Source organism: Bombina bombina, chromosome 4 (genome assembly GCF_027579735.1).
Source record: "Bombina bombina isolate aBomBom1 chromosome 4, aBomBom1.pri, whole genome shotgun sequence".
NCBI lineage: Eukaryota > Metazoa > Chordata > Amphibia > Anura > Bombinatoridae > Bombina > Bombina bombina.
In genome coordinates, this window is record NC_069502.1 from 761,794,262 (window position 1) to 761,820,096 (window position 25,835).

The 25,835-nt window shown below is 42.5% G+C and overlaps 1 protein-coding gene across 3 annotated transcripts in view; it reads right to left on the bottom strand.

Annotated features, from left to right (window-relative positions):
- ARID4B (AT-rich interaction domain 4B) overlaps window positions 1-25,835 on the bottom strand; it is a 213,468-nt gene that overhangs the window by 87,971 nt on the left and 99,662 nt on the right. The window lies entirely within an intron of this gene.

Consider the following 25,835-nt stretch of genomic DNA (forward strand, 5'->3'; position numbering starts at 1 on the left):
TACCGTGGTGACTGTAGTTAAAGAAAATAAATTATCAGACCTGATTAAAAAAACCAGGGCGGGCCGTGGACCGGACACACCGTTGGAGAAAGTAATTTATCAGGTAAACATAAATTCTGTTTTCTCCAACATAGGTGTGTCCGGTCCACGGCGTCATCCTTACTTGTGGGAACCAATACCAAAGCTTTAGGACACGGATGAAGGGAGGGAGCAAATCAGGTCACCTAAATGGAAGGCACCACGGCTTGCAAAACCTTTCTCCCAAAAATAGCCTCAGAAGAAGCAAAAGTATCAAACTTGTAAAATTTGGTAAAAGTGTGCAGTGAAGACCAAGTCGCTGCCCTACATATCTGATCAACAGAAGCCTCGTTCTTGAAGGCCCATGTGGAAGCCACAGCCCTAGTGGAATGAGCCGTGATTCTTTCGGGAGGCTGCCGTCCGGCAGTCTCGTAAGCCAATCTGATGATGCTTTTAATCCAAAAAGAGAGAGAGGTAGAAGTTGCTTTTTGACCTCTCCTTTTACCGGAATAAACAACAAACAAGGAAGATGTTTGTCTAAAATCCTTTGTAGCATCTAAATAGAATTTTAGAGCGCGAACAACATCCAAATTGTGCAACAAACGTTCCTTCTTTGAAACTGGTTTCGGACACAGAGAAGGTACGATAATCTCCTGGTTAATGTTTTTGTTAGAAACAACTTTTGGAAGAAAACCAGGTTTAGTACGTAAAACCACCTTATCTGCATGGAACACCAGATAAGGAGGAGAACACTGCAGAGCAGATAATTCTGAAACTCTTCTAGCAGAAGAAATTGCAACTAAAAACAAAACTTTCCAAGATAATAACTTAATATCAACGGAATGTAAGGGTTCAAACGGAACCCCCTGAAGAACTGAAAGAACTAAGTTGAGACTCCAAGGAGGAGTCAAAGGTTTGTAAACAGGCTTAATTCTAACCAGAGCCTGAACAAAGGCTTGAACATCTGGCACAGCTGCCAGCTTTTTGTGAAGTAACACAGACAAGGCAGAAATCTGTCCCTTCAGGGAACTAGCAGATAATCCTTTTTCCAATCCTTCTTGAAGGAAGGATAGAATCTTAGGAATCTTAACCTTGTCCCAAGGGAATCCTTTAGATTCACACCAACAGATATATTTTTTCCAAATTTTGTGGTAAATCTTTCTAGTTACAGGTTTTCTGGCCTGAACAAGAGTATCGATAACAGAATCTGAGAACCCTCGCTTCGATAAGATCAAGCGTTCAATCTCCAAGCAGTCAGCTGGAGTGAAACCAGATTCGGATGTTCGAACGGACCCTGAACAAGAAGGTCTCGTCTCAAAGGTAGCTTCCAAGGTGGAGCCGATGACATATTCACCAGATCTGCATACCAAGTCCTGCGTGGCCACGCAGGAGCTATCAAGATCGCCGACGCCCTCTCCTGATTGATCCTGGCTACCAGCCTGGGGATGAGAGGAAACGGCGGGAACACATAAGCTAGTTTGAAGGTCCAAGGTGCTACTAGTGCATCCACTAGAGCCGCCTTGGGATCCCTGGATCTGGACCCGTAGCAAGGAACTTTGAAGTTCTGACGAGAGGCCATCAGATCCATGTCTGGAATGCCCCACAGCTGAGTGACTTGGGCAAAGATTTCCGGATGGAGTTCCCACTCCCCCGGATGCAATGTCTGACGACTCAGAAAATCCGCTTCCCAATTTTCCACTCCTGGGATGTGGATAGCAGACAGGTGGCAGGAGTGAGACTCCGCCCATAGAATGATTTTGGTCACTTCTTCCATCGCTAGGGAACTCCTTGTTCCCCCCTGATGGTTGATGTACGCAACAGTTGTCATGTTGTCTGATTGAAACCGTATGAACTTGGCCCTCGCTAGCTGAGGCCAAGCCTTGAGAGCATTGAATATCGCTCTCAGTTCCAGAATATTTATCGGTAGAAGAGATTCTTCCCGAGACCAAAGACCCTGAGCTTTCAGGGATCCCCAGACCGCGCCCCAGCCCATCAGACTGGCGTCGGTCGTGACGATGACCCACTCCGGTCTGCGGAATGTCATCCCTTGTGACAGGTTGTCCAGGGACAGCCACCAACGGAGTGAGTCTCTGGTCCTCTGATTTACTTGTATCTTCGGAGACAAGTCTGTATAGTCCCCATTCCACTGACTGAGCATGCACAGTTGTAATTGGATGGAAGGAAGAATAGTTCGAATGGTTTCCATCTTGAACGATGGAACCTTGAGAAACTTGTTTAAGATCTTGAGATCTAAGATTGGTCTGAACGTTCCCTCTTTTTTGGGAACTATGAACAGATTGGAGTAGAACCCCATCCCTTGTTCTCTTAATGGAACAGGATGAATCACTCCCATTTTTAACAGGTCTTCTACACAATGTAAGAATGCCTGTCTTTTTACGTGGTCTGAAGACAACTGAGACCTGTGGAACCTCCCCCTTGGGGGAAGCCCCTTGAATTCCAGAAGATAACCTTGGGAGACTATTTCTAGCGCCCAAGGATCCAGAACATCTCTTGCCCAAGCCTGAGCGAAGAGAGAGAGTCTGCCCCCCACCAGATCCGGTCCCGGATCGGGGGCCAACATTTCATGCTGTCTTGGTAGCAGTGGCAGGTTTCTTGGCCTGCTTTCCCTTGTTCCAGCCTTGCATTGGTCTCCAAGCTGGCTTGGCTTGAGAAGTATTACCCTCTTGCTTAGAGGACGTAGCACTTTGGGCTGGTCCATTTCTACGAAAGGGACGAAAATTAGGTTTATTTTTTGCCTTGAAAGGCCGATCCTGAGGAAGGGCGTGGCCCTTACCCCCAGTGATATCAGAGATAATCTCTTTCAAGTCAGGGCCAAACAGCGTTTTCCCCTTGAAAGGAATGTTAAGTAGCTTGTTCTTGGAAGACGCATCAGCTGACCAAGATTTCAACCAAAGCGCTCTGCGCGCCACAATAGCAAACCCAGAATTCTTAGCCGCTAACCTAGCCAATTGCAAAGTGGCGTCTAGGGTGAAAGAATTAGCCAATTTGAGAGCATTGATTCTGTCCATAATCTCCTCATAAGGAGGAGAATCACTATCGACCGCCTTTATCAGCTCATCGAACCAGAAACATGCGGCTGTAGCTACAGGGACAATGCATGAAATTGGTTGTAGAAGGTAACCCTGCTGAACAAACATCTTTTTAAGTAAACCTTCTAATTTTTTATCCATAGGATCTTTGAAAGCACAACAATCCTCTATGGGTATAGTGGTGCGTTTGTTTAAAGTGGAAACCGCTCCCTCGACCTTGGGGACTGTCTGCCATAAGTCCTTTCTGGGGTCGACCATAGGAAACAATTTTTTAAATATGGGGGGAGGGACGAAAGGAATACCGGGCCTTTCCCATTCTTTATTAACAATGTCCGCGACCCGCTTGGGTATAGGAAAAGCTTCTGGGAGCCCCGGGACCTCTAGGAACTTGTCCATTTTACATAGTTTCTCTGGGATGACCAACTTGTCACAATCATCCAGAGTGGATAATACCTCCTTAAGCAGAATGCGGAGATGTTCCAACTTAAATTTAAACGTAATCACATCAGGTTCAGCTTGTTGAGAAATGTTCCCTGAATCAGTAATTTCTCCCTCAGACAAAACCTCCCTGGCCCCATCAGACTGGGTTAGGGGCCCTTCAGAACCATTATTATCAGCGTCGTCATGCTCTTCAGTATCTAAAACAGAGCAGTCGCGCTTACGCTGATAAGTGTTCATTTTGGCTAAAATGTTTTTGACAGAATTATCCATTACAGCCGTTAATTGTTGCATAGTAAGGAGTATTGGCGCGCTAGATGTACTAGGGGCCTCCTGAGTGGGCAAGACTCGTGTAGACGAAGGAGGGAATGATGCAGTACCATGCTTACTCCCCTCACTTGAGGAATCATCTTGGGCATCATTGTCATTGTCACATAAATCACATTTATTTAAATGAATGGGAATTCTGGCTTCCCCACATTCAGAACACAGTCTATCTGGTAGTTCAGACATGTTAAACAGGCATAAACTTGATAACAAAGTACAAAAAACGTTTTAAAATAAAACCGTTACTGTCACTTTAAATTTTAAACTGAACACACTTTATTACTGCAATTGCGAAAAAACATGAAGGAATTGTTCAAAATTCACCAAATTTTCACCACAGTGTCTTAAAGCCTTAAAAGTATTGCACACCAAATTTGGAAGCTTTAACCCTTAAAATAACGGAACTGGAGCCGTTTTTAACTTTAACCCCTTTACAGTCCCTGGTATCTGCTTTGCTGAGACCCAACCAAGCCCAAAGGGGAATACGATACCAAATGACGCCTTCAGAAAGTCTTTTCTAAGTATCAGAGCTCCTCTCACATGCGACTGCATGTCATGCCTCTCAAAAACAAGTGCGCAACACCGGCGCGAAAATGAGGCTCTGCCTATGATTTGGGAAAGCCCCTAAAGAATAAGGTGTCTAAAACAGTGCCTGCCGATATTATTATATCAAAATACCCAGAATAAATGATTCCTCAAGGCTAAATATGTGTTAATAATGAATCGATTTAGCCCAGAAAAAGTCTACAGTCTTAATAAGCCCTTGTGAAGCCCTTATTTACGATCTTAATAAACATGGCTTACCGGATCCCATAGGGAAAATGACAGCTTCCAGCATTACATCGTCTTGTTAGAATGTGTCATACCTCAAGCAGCAAGAGACTGCTCACTGTTCCCCCAACTGAAGTTAATTGCTCTCAACAGTCCTGTGTGGAACAGCCATGGATTTTAGTGACGGTTGCTAAAATCATTTTCCTCATACAAACAGAAATCTTCATCTCTTTTCTGTTTCTGAGTAAATAGTACATACCAGCACTATTTCAAAATAACAAACTCTTGATTGAATAATAAAAACTACAGTTAAACACTAAAAAACTCTAAGCCATCTCCGTGGAGATGTTGCCTGTACAACGGCAAAGAGAATGACTGGGGTAGGCGGAGCCTAGGAGGGATCATGTGACCAGCTTTGCTGGGCTCTTTGCCATTTCCTGTTGGGGAAGAGAATATCCCACAAGTAAGGATGACGCCGTGGACCGGACACACCTATGTTGGAGAAAAAACTTTACTATTTTTGGATTTACTTTGCAGGATTTCAAAATGGAGACAAATGACAATCAAAGATGCAATGAAACACTATGGTCTAAACTTGCTTCAAATTTATGATTTGCTTCAATCTAGCATTGCATTTTTGGGGTATAATGTACATTGCATCATATTACTAGTGATGTAGGATGTTTGGCTATAAATATCTTGTTAACCTTGGTGTCCCTGATGCTACACAATGTTTAGACACAATTAGGCAAAACTCGGTTCACCAGTGTATTTACACCTCCTCTCCTAAAGTACATAACTTATTGCGATAAACATTCCATCTATTGGTATTTCATTAATACAGATCCCTCATTTTAATGGGATGAACTTTCTGATGGGTTATCTGGACTCTAAAATGAACGCATTTTACACAATCTTCTGCCAGGTTTTGAAAGAAAAAAAAAAAGCAGCACAACATTTAAAGGGATAGGAAAGTCTAAATTAAACTTGCACAATTCAGATAGAGCATGTCATTTTAAGACACTTTTAAAATTCACTTCTATTTTCAAATGTGCTTCATTCATTTGGTATCCCTTGTTGAAAAATAATATGCACATATTCTACACTAGTGGGAGCTAGTTGCTGATTGGTACCTGCACACATTTGTCTATTGTGATTGGCTGGCTGGATGTGTTCATCTAGCTGCCAGCAGTGCAGTGTTGTTCCTTCAGCTAAGGATAACAAGAGAATGAAGCACATTTGATAATAGAAGTAAATTGGGAAGTTGTTTAAAAACATAATTTATGTAAGAACTTACCTGATAAATTCATTTCTTTCATATTAACAAGAGTCCATGAGCTAGTGACGTATGGGATATACATTCCTACCAGGAGGGGCAAAGTTTCCCAAACCTTAAAATGCCTATAAATACACCCCTCACCACACCCACAAATCAGTTTAACGAATAGCCAAGAAGTGGGGTGATAAGAAAAAAAGTAAAATAAGGAATTGGAATAATTGTGCTTTATACAAAAAAATCATAACCACCACAAAAAAGGGTGGGCCTCATGGACTCTTGTTAATATGAAAGAAATGAATTTATCAGGTAAGTTCTTACATAAATTATGTTTTCTTTCATGTAATTAACAAGAGTCCATGAGCTAGTGACGTATGGGATAATGACTACCCAAGATGTGGATCTTTCCACACAAGAGTCACTAGAGAGGGAGGGATAAAATAAAGACAGCCAATTCCTGCTGAAAATAATCCACACCCAAAATAAAGTTTAACAAAAAACATAAGCAGAAGATTCAAACTGAAACCGCTGCCTGAAGAACTTTTCTACCAAAAACTGCTTCAGAAGAAGAAAATACATCAAAATGGTAGAATTTAGTAAAAGTATGCAAAGAGGACCAAGTTGCTGCTTTGCAGATCTGGTCAACCGAAGCTTCATTCCTAAACGCCCAGGAAGTAGATACTGACCTAGTAGAATGAGCTGTAATTCTTTGAGGCGGAATTTTACCCGACTCAACATAGGCAAGATGAATTAAAGATTTCAACCAAGATGCCAAAGAAATGGCAGAAGCTTTCTGGCCTTTCCTAGAACCGGAAAAGATAACAAATAGACTAGAAGTCTTACGGAAAGATTTCGTAGCTTCAACATAATATTTCAAAGCTCTAACAACATCCAAAGAATGCAATGATTTCTCCTTAGAATTCTTAGGATTAGGACATAATGAAGGAACCACAATTTCTCTACTAATGTTGTTGGAATTCACAACTTTAGGTAAAAATTCAAAAGAAGTTCGCAACACCGCCTTATCCTGATGAAAAATCAGAAAAGGAGACTCACACGAAAGAGCAGATAATTCAGAAACTCTTCTAGCAGAAGAGATGGCCAAAAGGAACAAAACTTTCCAAGAAAGTAATTTAATGTCCAATGAATGCATAGGTTCAAACGGAGGAGCTTGAAGAGCTCCCAGAACCAAATTCAAACTCCAAGGAGGAGAAATTGACTTAATGACAGGTTTTATACGAACCAAAGCTTGTACAAAACAATGAATATCAGGAAGAATAGCAATCTTTCTGTGAAAAAGAACAGAAAGAGCGGAGATTTGTCCTTTCAAAGAACTTGCGGACAAACCCTTATCTAAACCATCCTGAAGAAACTGTAAAATTCTCGGTATTCTAAAAGAATGCCAAGAAAAATGATGAGAAAGACACCAAGAAATATAAGTCTTCCAGACTCTATAATATATCTCTCGAGATACAGATTTACGAGCCTGTAACATAGTATTAATCACGGAGTCAGAGAAACCTCTATGACCAAGAATCAAGCGTTCAATCTCCATACCTTTAAATTTAAGGATTTCAGATCCGGATGGAAAAAAGGACCTTGTGACAGAAGGTCTGGTCTTAACGGAAGAGTCCATGGCTGGCAAGATGCCATCCAGACAAGATCCGCATACCAAAACCTGTGAGGCCATGCCGGAGCTATTAGCAGAACAAACGAGCATTCCCTCAGAATCTTGGAGATTACTCTTGGAAGAAGAACTAGAGGCGGAAAGATATAGGCAGGATGATACTTCCAAGGAAGTGATAATGCATCCACTGCCTCCGCCTGAGGATCCCGGGATCTGGACAGATACCTGGGAAGTTTCTTGTTTAGATGAGAGGCCATCAGATCTATCTCTGGAAGCCCCCACAATTGAACAATCTGAAGAAATACCTCTGGGTGAAGAGACCATTCGCCCGGATGCAACGTTTGGCGACTGAGATAATCCGCTTCCCAATTGTCTACACCTGGGATATGAACCGCAGAGATTAGACAGGAGCTGGATTCCGCCCAAACCAAAATTCGAGATACTTCTTTCATAGCCAGAGGACTGTGAGTCCCTCCTTGATGATTGATGTATGCCACAGTTGTGACATTGTCTGTCTGAAAACAAATGAACGATTCTCTCTTCAGAAGAGGCCAAAACTGAAGAGCTCTGAAAACTGCACGGAGTTCCAAGATATTGATCGGTAATCTCACCTCCTGAGATTCCCAAACTCCTTGTGCCGTCAGAGATCCCCACACAGCTCCCCAACCTGTGAGACTTGCATCTGTTGAAATTACAGTCCAGGTCGGAAGAACAAAAGAAGCCCCCTGAATTAAACGATGGTGATCTGTCCACCACGTTAGAGAGTGCCGAACAATCGGTTTTAAAGATATTAATTGATATATCTTCGTGTAATCCCTGCACCATTGGTTCAGCATACAGAGCTGAAGAGGTCGCATGTGAAAACGAGCAAAGGGGATCGCGTCCGATGCAGCAGTCATAAGACCTAGAATTTCCATGCATAAGGCTACCGAAGGGAATGATTGAGACTGAAGGTTTCGACAGGCTGTAATCAATTTTAGACGTCTCTTGTCTGTTAAAGACAAAGTCATGGACACTGAATCTATCTGGAAACCCAGAAAGGTTACCCTTGTTTGAGGAATCAAAGAACTTTTTGGTAAATTGATCCTCCAACCATGATCTTGAAGAAACAACACAAGTCGATTCGTATGAGACTCTGCTAAATGTAAAGACGGAGCAAGTACCAAGATATCGTCCAAATAAGGAAATACCACAATACCCTGTTCTCTGATTACAGACAGAAGGGCACCGAGAATCTTTGTGAAAATTCTTGGAGCTGTAGCAAGGCCAAACGGTAGAGCCACAAATTGGTAATGCTTGTCTAGAAAAGAGAATCTCAGGAACTGATAATGATCTGGATGAATTGGAATATGCAGATATGCATCCTGTAAATCTATTGTGGACATATAATTCCCTTGCTGAACAAAAGGCAATATAGTCCTTACAGTTACCATCTTGAACGTTGGTATCCTTACATAACGATTCAATAATTTTAGATCCAGAACTGGTCTGAAGGAATTCTCCTTCTTTGGTACAATGAAGAGATTTGAATAAAACCCCATCCCCTGTTCCGGAACTGGAACTGGCATAATTACTCCAGCCAACTCTAGATCTGAAACACAATTCAGAAATGCTTGAGCTTTCACTGGATTTACTGGGACATGGGAAAGAAAAAATCTCTTTGCAGGAGGTCTCATCTTGAAACCAATTCTGTACCCTTCTGAAACAATGTTCTGAATCCAAAGATTGTGAACAGAATTGATCCAAATTTCTTTGAAAAAACGTAACCTGCCCCCTACCAGCTGAACTGGAATGAGGGCCGTACCTTCATGTGAACTTAGAAGCAGGCTTTGCCTTTCTAGCAGGCTTGGATTTATTCCAGACTGGAGATGGTTTCCAAACTGAAACTGCTCCTGAGGACGAAGGATCAGGCTTTTGTTCTTTGTTGAAACGAAAGGAACGAAAACGATTGTTAGCCCTGTTTTTACCTTTAGACTTTTTATCCTGTGGTAAAAAAGTTCCTTTCCCACCAGTAACAGTTGAAATAATAGAATCCAACTGAGAACCAAATAATTTGTTTCCCTGGAAAGAAATGGAAAGTAGAGTTGATTTAGAAGCCATATCAGCATTCCAAGTCTTAAGCCATAAAGCTCTTCTGGCTAAGATAGCCAGAGACATAAATCTAACATCAACTCTAATAATATCAAAAATGGCATCACAGATGAAATTATTAGCATGCTGGAGAAGAATAATAATATCATGAGAATCACGATTTGTTACTTGTTGCGCTAGAGTTTCCAACCAAAAAGTTGAAGCTGCAGCAACATCAGCCAATGATATAGCAGGTCTAAGAAGATTACCTGAACATAGATAAGCTTTTCTTAGAAAAGATTCAATTTTTCTATCTAAAGGATCTTTAAACGAGGTACCATCTGACGTAGGAATGGTAGTACGTTTAGCAAGGGTATAAATAGCCCCATCAACTTTAGGGATTTTGTCCCAAAATTCTAACCTGTCAGGCGGAACAGGATATAATTGCTTAAAACGTTTAGAAGGAGTAAATGAATTACCCAATTTATCCCATTCCTTAGCAATTACTGCAGAAATAGCATTAGGAACAGGAAAGACTTCTGGAATAACCGCAGGAGCTTTAAAAACCTTATCCAAACGTATAGAATTAGTATCAAGAGGACTAGAATCCTCTATTTCTAAAGCAATTAGTACTTCTTTAAGTAAAGAGCGAATAAATTCCATCTTAAATAAATATGAAGATTTATCAGCATCAATCTCTGAGACAGAATCCTCTGAACCAGAAGAGTCCAAAGAATCAGAATGATGGTGTTCATTTAAAAATTCATCTGTAGAGAGAGAAGATTTAAAAGACTTTTTACGTTTACTAGAAGGAGAAATAACAGACAAAGCCTTCTTTATGGATTCAGAAACAAAATCTCTTATGTTATCAGGAACATTCTGCACCTTAGATGTTGAGGGAACTGCAACAGGCAATGGTACATCACTAAAGGAAATATTATCTGCTTTAACAAGTTTGTCATGACAATTATTACAAACAACAGCTGGAGGAATAGCTACCAAAAGTTTACAGCAGATACACTTAGCTTTGGTAGATCCAGCAGGCAGTGGTTTTCCTGTAGTATCTTCTGGCTCAGATGCAACGTGAGACATCTTGCAATATGTAAGAGAAAAAACAACATATAAAGCAAAATAGATCAAATTCCTTATAAGACAGTTTCAGGAATGGGAAAAAAATGCCAAACATCAAGCTTCTAGCAACCAGAAGCAAATGAAAAATGAGACTGAAATAATGTGGAGACAAAAGCGACGCCCATATTTTTTGGCGCCAAATAAGACGCCCACATTATTTGGCGCCTAAATGCTTTTGGCGCCAAAAATGACGCCACATCCGGAACGCCGACATTTTTGGCGCAAAATAACGTCAAAAATGACGCAACTTCCGGCGACACGTATGACGCCGGAAACGGAAAATAATTTTTGCGCCAAAAAAGTCCGCGCCAAGAATGACACAATAAAATGAAGCATTTTCAGCCCCCGCGAGCCTAACAGCCCACAGGGAAAAAAGTCAAATTTTTGAGGTAAGAAAAAATATGATAATTTAAAGCATAATCCCAAATATGAAACTGACTGTCTGGAAATAAGGAAAGTTGAACATTCTGAGTCAAGGCAAATAAATGTTTGAATACATATATTTAGAACTTTATAAATAAAGTGCCCAACCATAGCTTAGAGTGTCACAGAAAATAAGACTTACTTACCCCAGGACACTCATCTACATGTTTGTAGAAAGCCAAACCAGTACTGAAACGAGAATCAGTAGAGGAAATGGTAAATATAAGAGTATATCGTCGATCTGAAAAGGGAGGTAAGAGATGAATCTCTACGACCGATAACAGAGAACCTTATGAAATAGACCCCGTAGAAGGAGATCACTGCATTCAATAGGCAATACTCTCCTCACATCCCTCTGACATTCACTGCACGCTGAGAGGAAAACCGGGCTCCAACTTGCTGCGGAGCGCATATCAACGTAGAATCTAGCACAAACTTACTTCACCACCTCCCTTGGAGGCAAAGTTTGTAAAACTGATTTGTGGGTGTGGTGAGGGGTGTATTTATAGGCATTTTAAGGTTTGGGAAACTTTGCCCCTCCTGGTAGGAATGTATATCCCATACGTCACTAGCTCATGGACTCTTGTTAATTACATGAAAGAAATTGTATGTTCTATACAAATCATGAAAGAAAATGTTGGGGTTTCTTGCCCCTTTAACCCCTTAATGACAACTGACGTACCAGGTACGTCATGCATTAACAAGCAGTTAATGACAATGGACGTACCTGGTACGTCAGTTGTCTAACAGAGTGCTGGAAGTGATCACAATCACTTCCAGCAGCTCTGAGGGTATTGCAGTGATGCCTCGATATGGAGGCATCCTGCAATACCCCTTTACAAGACTCCGATGCAGAGAGAGCCACTCTGTGGCCCTCTCTGCACCGGTAGTGATGGTGCCGATGGTGCCTTTGTCCGGTGGGAGGAGGGAGCGTGTGCGCGCGCGTGCACGATGCGCGCGCGTGTGTAAGTGTGAACATTAGCCACACTGACACCAATGAAAAAGGAAGGGGAATTTTTTTTTTTTACATTTATAAGGATCTGGGAGGGGGAGGGGGTGGGGGTATTGTGGGGGGGCTGCTACACTACAGAAATAATTAAACATACAAATAAAAGTTAAAAATAAAATTAAAATAGTTTGGTTTGTGGGGCCAAACTGGGTACTGGCAGACAGCTCCTGGGCATAAAACATGTGTGGTGCGCAGCGGCATTTAGCGGCCTTCTAATTACCAAAAAGCAACCACAAAGCCATATAAGTCTGTTATTTCTGAAAAAGGGGATCCCAGAGAAGCTTTTACAACAATTTCTGCCATAATTGCAGAAGCTGTTTGTAAATAATTTCAGTGGGAAACCTAAAGTTTGTGACAAAATTTGTGAAAAAGTGAACTTTTTTTTTTTTTAATCGCATTTGGCGGTGAAATGGTGGCATAAAATATACCAAAATGGGCCTAGATCAATACTTGGGGTTGTCTACTACACTACACTAAAGCTAAAATTAACCCTACAAGCTCCCTAATTAACCCCTTCACTCCTGGGCATAAAACATGTGTGGTGCGCAGCGGCATTTAGCGGCCTTCTAATTACCAAAAAGCAACCACAAAGCCATATAAGTCTGTTATTTCTGAAAAAGGGGATCCCAGAGAAGCATTTACAACCATTTGTGCCATAATTGCAGAAGCTGTTTGTAAATAATTTCAGTGGGAAACCTAAAGTTTGTGACAAAATTTGTGAAAAAGTGAACTTTTTTTTTTTTTTATCGCATTTGGCGGTGAAATGGTGGCATGAAATATACCAAAATGGGCCTAGATCAATACTTTGGGATGTCTTCTAAAACAAAATATATACATGTCAAGGGATATTCAGGTATTCCTGACAGATATCAGGGTTCCAAAGTAACTAGCGCTAATTTTGAAAAAAAACATAATTTATGCTTACCTGATAAATTTATTTCTCTTGTAGTGTAGTCAGTCCACGGGTCATCCATTACTTATGGAATATATCTCTTCCTAACAGTAAGCTGCAAGAGGATCACCCAGCAGAGCTGCTATATAGCTCCTCCCCTCACATGTAATATTCAGTCATTCGACCAAAGCAGACGAGAAAGGAGAAACCATAGGGTGCAGTGGTGACAGGAGTTTAATTAAAATTTAGGTCTGCCTTAAAGACAGGGCGGGCCGTGGACTGACTACACTACAAGAGAAATAAATTTATCAGGTAAGCATAAATTATGTTTTCTCTTGTTAAGTGTAGTCAGTCCACGGGTCATCCATTACTTATGGAATACCAATACCAAAGCTAAAGTACACGGATGAAGGGAGGGACAAGGCAGGAACATTAAGCAGAAGGAACCACTGTCTGAAGTACCTTTCTCCCAAAAATAGCCTCCGAAGAAGCAAAAGTGTCAAATTTGTAAAATTTTGAAAAGGTGTGAAGCGAAGACCAAGTCGCAGCCTTGCAAATCTGTTCAACAGAGGCCTCATTTTTAAAGGCCCAGGTGGAAGCCACAGCTCTAGTAGAATGAGCTGTAATCCTTTCAGGAGGCTGCTGTCCAGCAGTCTCATAGGCTAAACGTATTATGCTACGAAGCCAAAAAGAGAGAGAGGTAGCCGAAGCCTTTTGACCTCTTCTCTGTCCAGAGTAAACGACAAACAGGGAAGAAGTTTGACGAAAATCTTTAGTTGCCTGCAAATAGAACTTCAGGGCACGGACTACGTCCAAATTATGCAAAAGTCGTTCCTTCTTTGAAGAAGGGTTAGGACACAGTGATGGAACAACAATCTCTTGATTGATATTCCTGTTAGTAACTACCTTAGGTAAGAAGCCAGGTTTAGTACGCAGAACTACCTTGTCTGAATGAAAAATCAGATAAGGAGAATCACAATGTAAGGCAGATAACTCAGAGACTCTTCGAGCCGAGGAAATAGCCATCAGAAACAAAACCTTCCAGGATAACAGCTTGATATCAATGGAATGAAGGGGTTCAAATGGAACGCCTTGAAGAATATTAAGAACTAAGTTTAAGCTCCACGGCGGAGAAACAGTCTTAAACACAGGCTTAATCCTAGTTAAAGCCTGACAAAAAGCCTGAACGTCTGGAACTTCAGCCAGACGTTTGTGTAGAAGAATAGACAGAGCAGAAATCTGTCCCTTTAACGAACTAGCAGATAAGCCCTTTTCTAAACCCTCTTGTAAAAAGGACAATATCCTAGGAATCCTAACCTTACTCCATGAGTAACTCTTGGATTCGCACCAATATAAATATTTACGCCATATCTTATGGTAAATTTTTCTGGTAACAGGCTTCCTAGCCTGTATTAAGGTATCAATAACCGACTCCGAGAAGCCACGCTTTAATAGAATCAAGCGTTCAATCTCCATGCAGTCAGCCTCAGAGAAATTAGATTTGGATGTTTGAAAGGACCCTGAATTAGAAGGTCCTGTCTCAGAGGCAGAGACCACGGTGGACAGGACGACATGTCCACTAGGTCTGCATACCAGGTCCTGCGTGGCCACGCAGGCGCTATCAGAATCACCGAAGCTCTCTCCTGTTTGATCTTGGCAATCAAACGAGGAAGCATCGGGAATGGTGGAAACACATAAGCCATGTTGAAGACCCAAGGGGCTGTCAGAGCATCTATCAGCACCGCTCCCGGGTCCCTGGACCTGGATCCGTAACAAGGAAGCTTGGCGTTCTGGCGAGACGCCATGAGATCCAGATCTGGTTTGCCCCAACGAAGAATCAGTTGAGCAAAGACCTCTGGATGAAGTTCCCACTCCCCCGGATGAAAAGTCTGGCGACTTAAAAAATCCGCCTCCCAGTTCTCTACGCCTGGGATGTAAATCGCTGACAGGTGGCAAGAGTGAGACTCTGCCCAGCGAATTATCTTTGAGACTTCCAACATCGCTAGGGAACTTCTGGTTCCCCCTTGATGGTTGATGTAAGCCACAGTCGTGATGTTGTCCGACTGAAATCTGATGAACCTCAGAGTTGCTAACTGAGGCCAAGCTAGGAGAGCATTGAATATTGCTCTTAATTCCAGAATATTTATTGGGAGGAGTTTCTCCTCCTGAGTCTTTCAGGGAGTTCCAGACTGCGCCCCAGCCTAGAAGGCTGGCGTCTGTTGTTACAATCGTCCAATCTGGCCTGCGAAAGGTCATCCCCTTGGACAGATGTGGCCGAGAGAGCCACCATAGAAGAGAATCTCTGGTCTCTTGATCCAGACTTAGTAGGGGGGACAAATCTGAGTAATCCCGTTCCACTGACTTAAAATGCACAATTGCAGCAGTCTGAGATGCAGGCGCGCAAATGGTACTATGTCCATTGCCGCTACCATTAAGCCGATTACTTCCATGCACTGAGCTACTGACGGGCGTGGAATGGAATGAAGGACACGGCAAGCATTTAGAAGTTTTGATAACCTGGCCTCTGTCAGGTAAATTTTCATCTCTACAGAATCTATAAGAGTCCCTAGAAAGGGAACTCTTGTAAGTGGTAATAGAGAACTCTTTTCCACGTTCACCTTCCACCCATGCGACCTCAGAAATGCCAGAACTATCTCTGTATGAGACTTGGCAGTTTGAAAACTTGACGCTTGTATCAGAATGTCGTCTAGGTACGGAGTCACCGCTATGCCTCGCGGTCTTAGTACCGCCAGAAGTGAGCCCAGAACTTTTGTAAAGATTCTTGGAGCCGTAGCTAATCCGAAGGGAAGAGCTACAAACTGGTAATGCCTGTCTAGGAAAGCAAATCTTAGGTACCGATAATGATCCTTGTGAATCGGTATGTGAAGGTAGGCATCCTTTAAATCCACTGTGGTCATGTACTGACCCTCTTGGATCATGGGAAGGATGGTTCGAATAGTTTCCATTTTGAATGATGGAACTCTTAGAAATTTGTTTAGGATTTTTAAGTCCAAGATTGGTCTGAAGGGTCCCTCTTTCTTGGGAACCACAAATAGATTTGAATAGAATCCCTGCCCGTGTTCCGTCCGCGGAACTGGGTGGATCACCCCCATTAGTAAAAGGTCTTGTACACAGCGTAGAAACGCCTCTTTCTTTATTTGGTTTGCTGATAACCTTGAAAGATGAAATCTCCCTCGTGGAGGAGAAGTTTTGAAGTCCAGGAGATATCCCTGAGATATGATCTCCAACGCCCAGGGATCCTGGACATCTCTTGTCCAAGCCTGGGCGAAGAGAGAAAGTCTGCCCCCCACTAGATCCGTTTCCGGATAGGGGGCCCTCTCTTCATGCTGTCTTGGGGGCAGCAGCAGGTTTCTTGGCCTGCTTGCCCTTGTTCCAGGACTGGTTAACTTTCCAGCCCTGCCTGTAACGAGCAACAGCTCCTTCCTGTTTTGGAGCGGAGGAAGTTGATGCTGCTCCAGCCTTGAAGTTACGAAAGGCACGAAAATTAGACTGTTTGGCCTTTGATTTGGCCCTGTCCTGAGGTAGAGCATGGCCCCTACCTCCCGTAATGTCAGCTATAATTTCTTTCAAGCCGGGCCCGAATAAGGTCTGCCCTTTGAAAGGAATATTAAGCAATTTAGATTTAGAAGTCACGTCAGCTGACCAGGATTTAAGCCATAGCGCTCTGTGCGCTTGGATGGCGAATCCGGAGTTCTTAGCCGTAAGTTTGGTTAAATGTACGACGGCATCAGAAACAAATGCGTTAGCTAGCTTAAGTGCTTTAAGCTTGTTCATAATTTCATCCAATGGAGCTGTGCGAATGGCCTCTTCCAGAGACTCAAACCAGAATGCCGCCGCAGCAGTGACAGGCGCAATGCATGCAAGGGGCTGTAAGATAAAACCTTGTTGAACAAACATTTTCTTAAGGTAACCCTCTAATTTCTTATCCATTGGATCTAAAAAGGCACAACTATCCTCCACCGGGATAGTGGTACGCTTAGCTAAAGTAGAAACTGCTCCCTCCACCTTAGGGACCGTCTGCCATAAGTCTCGTGTGGTGGCGTCTATAGGAAACATTTTCCTAAATATGGGAGGAGGGGAAAAGGGCACACCAGGTCTATCCCACTCCTTGCTAATAATCTCTGTAAGCCTTTTAGGTATAGGAAACACGTCAGTACACACCGGTACCGCATAGTATCTATCCAACCTACATAATTTTTCTGGAATTGCAACCGTGTTACAATCATTCAGAGCCGCTAATACCTCCCCTAGCAATATGCGGAGGTTCTCAAGCTTAAATTTAAAATTAGAAATCTCTGAATCCAGTCTCCCTGGATCAGATCCGTCACCCACAGAATGAAGCTCTCCGTCTTCACGTTCTGCAAACTGTGACGCAGTATCTGACATGGCTCTCACCTCATCCGCGCGCTCTGTCCTTAACCCAGAGCTATCGCGCTTGCCTCTTAATTCTGGCAATTTAGATAATACTTCTGTCATAACAGTAGCCATGTCTTGCAAAGTGATTTGTAAGGGCCTCCCTGATGTACTTGGCGCCACAAAATCACGCACCTCCTGAGCGGGAGGCGAAGGTACTGACACGTGAGGAGAGTTAGTCGGCATAACTTCCCCCTCGTTGTCTGGTGATAATTTCTTTACATGTAAAGATTGACTTTTATTTAAAGTAGCATCAATGCAATTAGTACATAAATTTCTATTGGGCTCCACATTGGCCTTTAAACATAGTGAACAAAGAGATTCATCTGTGTCAGACATGTTTAAACAGACTAGCAATGAGACTAGCAAGCTTGGAAATACTTTTCTAAATAAATTTACAAGCAATATAAAAAACGCTACTGTGCCTTTAAGAAGCACAAAAAGCTGTCACAGTTGAAATAACAATGAACCAAAATAGTTATAGCAACCAAATTTTTCACAGTAAATGTATTAAGTTAGCAAAGGATTGCACCCACCAGCAAATGGATGATTAACCCCTTAATACCCAAAAACGGATTAACAATTTAATAATTAACGTTTTTCTCACAGTCAAAACACACTGTCACAGGTCTGCTGTGACTGATTACCTCCCTCAAAATGAATTTTGAAGACCCCTGAGCTCTCTAGAGACGATCTGGATCATGGAGGATGAAGTAGACAGATTGTGACTGAATTTTTACTGCGCAAAAAAACGCTAAAATAGGCCCCTCCCACTCATATTACAACAGTGGGGAAGCTCAGAAAACTGTTTCTATGCAGAAAACAAAGATGGCCATGTGGTAAAAATCATGCCCCAATAAGTTTTATCACCAAGTACCTCACAAAAAACGATTAACATGCCAGTAAACGTTTTAAACATACATTTGAAAAGTTATGAATTGTTATTAATAAGCCTGCTACCAGTCGCTTTAACTGCAGTTAAGGCTCATACATTATTTCAGTATTAACAGTATTTTCAGAGTCAATTCCATTCCTTAGAAAAATACATTCAGTGTACACACACTCATCAGCCTAATACCAGTCGCTATCACTGCATTTAAGGCTGAACTTACTTTACATTGGTATCAGCAGTATTTTCTCAGTCAATTCCATTCCTCAGAAAAATAATTACTGCACATACCTCATTTGCAGGGGGGGCCTTCATGCTATTCCCCTTCTCTGAAGTTACCTCACTCCTCAGATGAGAACAGCCAGTGGATCTTAGTTACGTCTGCTAAGATCATAGAAAACGCAGGCAGATTCTTCTTCTAATGCTGCCTGAGAATAAACAGCACACTCAGGTGCCATTTAAAATAACAAACTTTTGATTGTAGAAATAAACTAAGTTAAAAAACACCACAGACCTCTCACAGCGACCTATCTAGTTAGGCTGCAAGAGAATGACTGAATATGACATGTGAGGGGAGGAGCTATATAGCAGCTCTGCTGGGTGATCCTCTTGCAGCTTCCTGTTAGGAAGAGATATATTCCATAAGTAATGGATGACCCGTGGACTGACTACACTTAACAAGAGAAAGTGGTTTGGAAATAGCAAAGTGCTACTTGTATTTATTGCCCCATAAATTGCAAAAAAAGCAAAGAACATGTAAACATTGGGTATTTCTAAACTCAGGACAAAATTTATAAGCTATTTAGCATGGGTGTTTTTTGGTGATTGTGGGGGTCAAAGTTAGAAAAAGTGTTTTTTTTTCCATTTTTTCCTCATATTTTATCTTTTTTTTTTTAGTAAATTATAAGATATGATGAAAATAATGGTATCTTTAGAAAGTCCATTTAATGACGAGAAAAACGGTATATAATATGTGTGGGTACAGTAAACGAGTAAGAGGAAAATTACAGCTAAACGCAAACACTGCAGAAATGTAAAAATAGCCATTGTCATTAAGGGTAAGAAAATTGAAAAATGCACCGGTCATTAAGGGGTTAAGCTATGATTGGTGTAGAGGGAAGTTATATACGTGTATTACCATACTACTTTCTCACCAATGAGCTAAATGTCTGCTATCGATATATGCCAGATTAGGGAAAAACAAAATTTATGCTTACCTGATAAATTTCTTTCTCTTGTGGTGTATCCAGTCCACGGGTTCATCCATTACTTGTAGGATATTCTCCTTCACAACAGGAAGTTGCAAGAGGACACCCACAGCAGAGCTGTCTATATAGCTCCTCCCCTAACTGCCACTCCAAGTCATTCGACCGAAGACAAGCAAGAAAAAGGAGAAACTATAGGGTGCAGTGGTGACTGTAGTTTAAAAATAAAAAACACCTGCCTTAAAGTGACAGGGCGGGCCGTGGACTGGATACACCACAAGAGAAAGAAATTTATCAGGTAAGCATAAATTTTGTTTTCTCTTGTAAGGTGTATCCAGTCCACGGGTTCATCCATTACTTGTGGGATACCAATACCAAAGCTTTAAGACACGGATGAAGGGAGGGACAAGGCAGGAACTTAAACGGAAGGCACCACTGCCTGCAAGACCTTTCTCCCAAAAATAGCCTCCGAGGAAGCAAAAGTATCAAATTTATAGAATTTAGAAAAAGTATGAAGCGAAGACCAAGTCGCCGCCTTACAAATCTGTTCAACAGAGGCCTCATTTTTAAAAGCCCATGTGGAAGCTACCGCTCTAGTGGAAGGAGCTGTAATTCTTTGAGGAGGCTGCTGGCCAGCAGTCTCATAAGATAAACGGATTATGCTTCTCAGCCAAAAAGAAAGAGAAGATGCCGAAGCCTTTTGGCCTCTCCTCTGTCCAGAGTAGACAACAAACAATGCAGGTGTTTGACGAAAATCCTTAGTAGCTTGTAAATAAAACTTTAAAGCACTTACCACGTCAAGATTGTGTAATAGACATTCCTTCTTTGAAGAAGGATTAGGACACAGTGACGGAACAACAATCTCCTGATTGATATTCTTATTAAATACCACTTTAGGAAGAAACCCAGGTTTGGTACGCAAAACTACCTTATCTGCATGGAAGGTCAGATAAGGGGAATCACACTGTAAGGCAGATAACTCTGAAACTCTTCGAGCTGAAGAGATAGCTACCAAAAACAGAACTTTCCAAGATAAAAGCTTGATATCTATGGAATGCAGAGGTTCAAACGGAACCCCTTGAAGAACTTTAAGAACTATATTTAAACTCCATGGTGGAGCAACAGGTTTAAACACAGGCTTGATTCTAACTAAAGCCTGACAAAACGCCTGAACGTCTAGAACATCTGCCAGACGCTTGTGCAGAAGAATAGACAGAGCAGAAATCTGTCCCTTTAAGGAACTAGCTGACAATCCCTTCTCCAATCCTTCTTGGAGAAAGGATAAGATTCTAGGAATCCTGACTTTACTCCATGAGTAACCCTTGGATTCACACCAATGAAGATATTTACACCATATCTTATGATAGATTTTCCTGGTGACAGGCTTTCGAGCCTGAATTAAGGCATCAATGACCGACTCGGAGAAACCACGTTTTGATAAAATCAAGCGTTCAATCTCCAAGCAGTCAGTCGCAGAGAAATTAGATTTGGATGTTTGAAAGGACCTTGGAGTAGAAGGTCTTGCCTCAGCGGCAGAATCCATGGTGGAAGGGATGACATGTCCACCAGATCTGCATACCAAGTCCTGCGTGGCCACGCAGGTGCTATCAAAATCACTGAGGCTCTCTCCTGCTTGATTTTGGCAATCAGACGAGGGAGGAGAGGAAATGGTGGGAACACATAAGCCAGGCTGAAGGACCAGGGCACTGCTAGAGCATCTATCAGCGCTGCCTGGGGATCCCTTGACCTGGACCCGTAACAAGGAAGCTTGGCGTTCTGACGAGATGCCATCAGATCCAGTTCTGGTTTGCCCCATAGTTGAATCAGCTGGGCAAATAACTCCGGATGGAGCTCCCACTCCCCCGGATGAAAAGTCTGCCGACTTAGAAAATCCGCCTCCCAGTTCTCTACTCCTGGGATATGGATAGCTGAGAGATGGCAAGAGTGAACCTCTGCCCATAGAATTATCTTTGAAACCTCCAACATTGCCAGGGGGCTTCTTGTTCCTCCCTGATGGTTGATATAGGCTACAGTCGTTATATTGTCCGACTGAAATCTGATGAACCTGACTGCAGCTAGTTGAGGCCAAGCCTGAAGAGCATTGAATATCGCTCTCAGTTCCAGAATGTTTATCGGAAGGAAGGCTTCCTCCTGAGTCCACGAACCCTGAGCCTTCAGGGAGTTCCAGACCGCGCCCCAGCCCAGAAGGCTGGCATTTGTCGTCACTATAGTCCACTCTGGCCTGCGGAAACTCATTCCCCTGGACAGATGGACCTGAGATAACCACCAGAGAAGAGAATCCCTGGTCTCTTGATCCAGATTTAGCAGAGGGGACAAATCTGTGTAGTCCCCATTCCACTGATTGAGCATGCAAAGCTGCAGTGGTCTGAGATGTAGGCGGGTAAACGGAACTATGACTATTGCCGCTACCATTAGGCCGATTACTTCCATACACTGAGCCACTGATGGCCAAGAAGTGGAATGAAGAGCACGGCAGGAAGTTAGAAGCTTTGATAACCTGACCTCTGTCAGAAAAATTTTCATTTCTACTGTATCTATCAGTGTTCCTAGGAAGGAAACTCTTGTGAGAGGGGAGAGAGAACTCTTTTCTTCGTTCACCTTCCACCCGAAAGGCCAGAACAATGTCCGTATGGGACTTAATGATTTTTTAAAAAGTCGACGCCTGTATCAGAATGTCGTCTAGGTAAGGAGCCACTGCTATGCCCGTGGCCTTAGAACCGCCAGTAGGGACCCTAGAACCTTCATAAAGATTCTTGGTGCCGTGGCTAACCCGAAGGGAAGAGCCACGAACTGGTAATGCCTGTCTAAGAAGGCGAACCTGAGGAACTGATGATGATCTCTGTGAATCGGAATGTGGAGATAAGCATCCTTTAAGTCCACGGTAGTCATATATTGACCCTCCTGGATCATAGGGAGGATGGTTCGGATAGTCTCCATCTTGAAGGATGGGACCCTGAGAAATTTGTTTAGGATCTTGAGATCCAAGATTGGTCTGAAAGTTCCCTCTTTTTTGGGAACTATAAACAGATTTGAATAGAAGCCCTGCCCCTGTTCCTCCCTTGGAACTGGGTGGATTACTCCCATAACCAGTAGGTCTTGAACACAACGTAAGAATGCCTCTCTCTTTATCTGGTTTACAGATAATTGTGAGAGATGAAATCTCCCCTTTGGAGATGAAGCTTTGAAGTCCAGAAGATATCCCTGGGAAATAATCTCTAATGCCCAGGGATCCTAGACGTCTCTTGCCCAAGCCTGGGCGAAGAGAGAAAGTCTGCCCCCTACTAGATCCGGTCCCGGATCGGGGGCTACTCCTTCATGCTGTCTTAGAGGCAGCCACAGGTTTCTTGGCCTGCTTCCCCTTGTTCCAAGCCTGGTTAGGTCTCCAGACTGGTTTGGACTGGGCGAAATTTCCCTCTTGTTTTGCATTAGAGGAAACTGAAGCTGCGTCACTCGAAGTTTCGAAAGGAATGAAAATTATTCTGTTTGGTCCTTAACTAATTGGACCTATCCTGAGGAAGGGCGTGACCTTTTCCTCCAGTAATATCAGAAATGATCTCCTTCAGACCAGGCCCGAATAGGGTCTGTCCCTTGAAGGGGATGTTAAGAAGCTTAGACTTTGAAGTAACGTCTGCTGACCAGGACTTAAGCCATAGCGCCCTATGTGCCAAAATGGCAAAACCTGAATTCTTAGCCGTTAGCTTGGCTAAATGAAAAATGGCGTCAGAAATAAAGGAGTTAGCTAACTTAAGAGCTTTAATCCTGTCTAGAATATCGTCTAGCGGGGTCCCTACCTGTAGAGCCTCCTCAAGAGACTCAAACCAAAAAGCCGCTGCAGCAGTAACTGGGGCAATGCATGCAAGAGGCTGGAGAATAAAACCTTGATGTATAAAAATTTTCTTAAGGAGACCCTCCAATTTTTTATCCATAGGATCTAGGAAAGCACAACTGTCCTCGACGGGGATAGTTGTACGCTTAGCAAGGGTAGAGACTGCTCCCTCCTGTGACGAATCACGCCTTCTCAGCGTCACAATAGAGGGGTGTGGGCATGAAGGGGTTAATGGCACACAGCTCTGGTTCCCTTATCCTTGCAACTCTGCAAAAGGACCTTTAAGAGAGAACCACATTAACCAAATCTGACCCACACTGCTCTAATAATTTCCCTGCTGCCACCACCAAAACTTTTAAATTAAAGGGGAGTTCTGGGGAACCCCTAAAAACTCACACTATTTATTACTTAGGTAACGTGCCTTTAACCTTGTCTCAACAGGAGTGTGATTTCAGATATCAGAGTCCAAAGACAGAATTAGATTTTCTATGTGTTTAATAACAAAAATATCAACACAGGTTACACAGTGCAAAATTACACAGATACTCAAAACAAACATACAAATGCAAAGTTACAGTTCTTTAAAAACAAAATTGGACCTGAAAATAAGTACACAATACCTTATTATCAAATTCCTTTAGGTATGTGGAGAGCTGCCATCTGATGTTAGTCCCTTGGTCCCAAGGCAGTTCTGACTAAAAAAGTCCTGCTCTTGCATACTTGAATCTGATTCTCTTTGTCTTGTCAAAGACAACGCCCGGGTTATAATTTACAACGAGTGTGGCCAATAAAAACAAGTCTTAGCTATCACTATCAGTCTCCAAGGGGAGGAGCGTTTTGCATTCCTACACACAGTTATACTACATCACTATTCTAAGGAGGGGGAAGGGGCTCAGCCCACAGCTTCTCTGAATACAAATTCCACACACACAGAACAGCAGTTCACTTCCAGGCTGAGACAATACCACCTCTGCTGAGCAGCCAATCCAGGTATCAACTACTCCACATGATTGTATCATGACACCTCCACCTTAGGAACCGTCTGCCACGAGTCCCGTATGGCAGCATCTATGGGAAACATCTTTTTGAAAGCAGGAGGGGGAGAGAACGGCACACCTGGTCTATCCCATTCCTTAGTAATAATTTCCGAAAACCTCTTAGGGACTGGAAAAACATCAGTGTAAACAGGCACTGCAAAGTATTTGTCCATTTTACACAATTTCTCTGGAATCACAATGGGGTCACAGTCATGCAGAGTCGCTAAAACCTCAGTAAGCAATAAGCGGAGGTGTTCAAGCTTAAATTTTAACGCTGTCATTTCAAAATCAGACTGAAGTAACGCCTTCCCTGAGCCTGAAATGTCACCCACCGATAGAAGCTCACCTGCCACGGCTTCTGAGTATTGTGAGGGTATATCGGACACAGGCATTAAAGCGTCAGAAAGCTCTGTATTAGTTCTAGCCCCAGAGCGGTCTCGCTTTCCTTGTAGCCCTGGCAGTTTGGAGAATACCTCTGAGAGGGTAGCATTCATAACTGCCGCCATGTCCTGTAAGGTAAAAGAATTAGACGCGCTAGATGTACTTGGCGTCACTTGAGCGGGAGTTATAGGTTCTGACACATGGGGAGAGCTAGATGGCATAATCTCCCTCTTTTCAGTCAGAAAATCCCCTGGAGATAAATCTTTAAGCGCCATAATATGGTCTTTATACTTTATAGAAATATCAGTACATTTTGTACACATTCTAAGAGGGGGTTCCCCCATGGCTTCAAAACATATTGAACAAGGAGTTTCCTCTATGTCAGACATGTTTAACAGACTAGTAATGAGACAAGCAAGTTTGGAAAACACTTTAATAAAGGTGAAACAGAAATTAAACAAAAACGTTACTGTGCCTTTAAGAGAAAAAAACTAGCACTTAAACTGCAAAACAGTGTAAAAATACAGTAAAGTCTTTGAAATTTTTACAGTGTGTGTAAGGGACTAAAGCAACATTGCACCCACTTGCAAATGGATGATTAAACCCTTAGGTCCCAAACCGGATTGAAAAACGTTAAAAGTCAATTGAGCACCTTGCCACAGCTCTGCTGAGGCTCCTACCTGCCCTCATATACGATTTTGTGCAGAAATAACCCCTTTGAAATGGTCCTCAGATGCCAGAGGAAACCTCTAGGGAAGCTGGATGTCTCAGTCTGAATTAAAACTGCAGTTAGAGTGCTAAAATAGGCCCCTCCCACCACGTACTGGATGTTAGAAGGGCCTTAAGAAAATAATCCTAGGAGTATCTGACTAGCCATGTGGAAACTAGGCCCCAAATAAAGACTTATCTCCCTCAGAGAAAAAACGTCCTATTTATTTGAAATCACGTAAACGTTTTGTCACTAAGCAATATGAATAGTAACATGAGTATTACCCTGTTATGTAAGCATG